A 2,921-nucleotide genomic window follows, 5' to 3' on the forward strand; every position below is an offset into this window, starting at 1 on the left:
TCCAAAAATTAGGGTAGAAGACGAGCCTAAGGTAATAAGACGAGCCTTACAGTTTTCTCCAGTTAACATATGGCACCGAAGAAATTATCAAGGTCCATCATTATAAATGCCGACTGGACTATTCGAATAAGATAAGGGGGCTAGGCTGCAGCACCGAAAATTTATGGACACACTCTTTCCTCATACGATTTTTGATGACAAAAAACAAAGCTAAATAACAAAATAATTAAGTTCAATAAACCTAATTGCGAACTACTGATCTCGAACTCGTTTCCATTCAGTTACTGTCGGCTGGTGACCTAACATCCCTTACTTTACCTCTTTGTAGTAAGTAATATTACTGTTTAACATTTTAGCCTAATGGTACGTTTTTACGAATTATTATCAAGCAACTTTACTATTTTTGAGTTAAAAATATTAACTTTTTCATCTAATAAATGAAAATAATAAGTTCGTCATTGTCAGTCTCGATTAAGTCCGATCCAAAGCTACACAAATTGATAGAATCTAAATAACGAAAGCGCATTTAATTAGACATTCGAGGAAATATCGTCAACTTTTAATCATTGCTTAAAATAATCGAGATGGAAACTTACTTTTTATTCGTTATCCTTAAGTCTTATCTATAAAATCACCATCCAGAGTTATTCCTCCCGGCGTTCCTTGACCTGCCGAAGGCCGTCATATACGAGGGCGATTCGAAAACTGGGGTCTCCTATTTTTTTTCATGAAAAGTCAAAATTTAGTCTCAACTTTGCGTACATAGTTGGAAAGGCTGAGCATGTAGCTATTTTTCTACATAGCCGCCTTGACAATCAATCACTTTTTGCATCCTTGTAACCAGCTGTTAAATCCCGGCGTCGTACCTTTCTCCCGCCGCGTCACGAAGCCAACTTTCGACTGCTTCTCCGATAAAGCCATATTTCAAAGCAGCGGGCTGAATGTTACACCACGACAATGCACGATCGTACATACCAAATATTATTATTATTATTTGGGATACATTGCTGTTAGGCGATAAGCCGGGTGGCAATGACATGATATAACAAACAGTAGTCATTCTTAAAACATATCACAGTGTCATTAAATAATCGTATAGTAGACTTACAAAATAAAAAAAATGAGAAAAAACAATATGTTTTGATACATCCATACACCTTCTGCCGTATTGCATTTAACAATCCCATCATGTATACCTTTTGCATTCACGCCTAAATGATTTAATGCTTTTGGGTAAGGGCTTAAAGAGTTCATCAGGCAGCTGGTTCCACTCTTTGATTCCCATATTTAGGAACGAAAACTTGGCGGTGTTTGTCCTTTGGGGCATGTATTTGATTTTAAGCGGGTGATCATTCCTGCCGAGATAACATGGCTTATTTACACTTTCGTTCAGTTCTTTCCAGCCTCCGTCAGCTTTCAATATTTTAAAAATGGCACACAGTCTATTCAGCTTCCGTCTGTTCTTTAGTGACCCCCATCCTAGTGAGCCTAGCATGTCGCTTACACTGTCAGTCTGCCTATGTCGCCCTAAAACGTACCTGGCAGCCTTCCTTTGCACTGCTTCTAATTTTTTCACATGCCCTATTTCAAAGGGATCCCATACTGTGGTCGCATATTCGACAATATTGTTGCTGCATGTCTCGTAAAAATTGATGTGATACATGTTTCTCATTCTCCCTATGATGCGGAAGCATGAGAACATTTCCTGTTTCTCAATGTGAAGAAACACCTTCAAGAAAATCGTTTTTATCATCAGAAGCAGGCAAAGGCGAACTGAACATGTTTCAGCTTGCAACGGCTTCCGCTGACGCAAAAATGTGGTTAAAGCAATGCAATTTGTACCACAGTACATCACCTGTTAAGGTAAAAACACAATAAAAAATTATAAGTGTACACAATAAATAATGCGAAAAAATGTTTGCAATTATTATTCAGACAGAACTCGGATTTTGAATTTATTTTCATCGTATATTAAGTTAAATTTAATTAATTCTATTGAATTCAATTCTATTGAATACGATTACATTATTAATATTAATCAATAGAATTTTGCAAGCCATACCATCGTTCTAGGAGATATAATAACAATACACATTATTAATTTATTTTACTGATAAAAAAATGTGATACATGATACATATTATTTTTCATTTATTTCAAATAAAAAATCATATATTTCTCTGTGTTTTTCAAACTTTGGGATAGATTTTTTTCTTTATCTTGAGTATTTTAACGACGCATTTTGGGTCATGAACATCTTTTCAAACAACGTTGTAATTCAGTGGACCTAATAATACCTGTCGAGGGATATCCAAAACCTGTATTTCATAGGTAACTTGCCAATGATGATGACATATTGTGTATGGGGGCACAAGAAATGTGATTATCGTTGCCAGTAGCTGAGCGTGGGAAATCCGCGGAGTCATTCTTACCTAAAATGACTTGAGTTTTCACAAATGGGTAGGACGAGAGGCGAATAAAATGAAAGAACATTATGTAACAGAGTCCAAGTGAGGGAGTTTAACCTTTCCCGCGGAACAAAAAGGGGAACGTGGGCGGAGAGGAAGTGAGGACTACCTACCCGTCAGACTCCGCAGGTACCCACCAGTTGGACCCCCCCTTCCCCCTCCGGTCCCTCACGCAAAGGAGGCACTTCCACTTCTCTCCCTTTGCCACCGACCTTCCTCTTCCTACCGCCCGCTCCACGCCCGCCACGTACTTATTCGCTCCACGACGGCGAGGTGCAACTCCGACGGACGTTTTGGCACGGAGCGGGGTCATAAAACAGGGGGCCGGTCGTGCGCGCGGAGAGAGAAGGGGGTTGAGGGAGGAGGTCAGGATATCCTTTTTTGCAATCCTCTATCTACCCTCTTCCCCGCGAGGAGAGGTGGAAGAAGGGGGTTGATTGGCAAGGGGGAAGG

This window comes from Hetaerina americana, unplaced genomic scaffold, assembly GCF_022747635.1.
Source record: "Hetaerina americana unplaced genomic scaffold, ioHetAmer1.1.p SCAF_9, whole genome shotgun sequence".
In the NCBI taxonomy this organism is placed as follows: domain Eukaryota; kingdom Metazoa; phylum Arthropoda; class Insecta; order Odonata; family Calopterygidae; genus Hetaerina; species Hetaerina americana.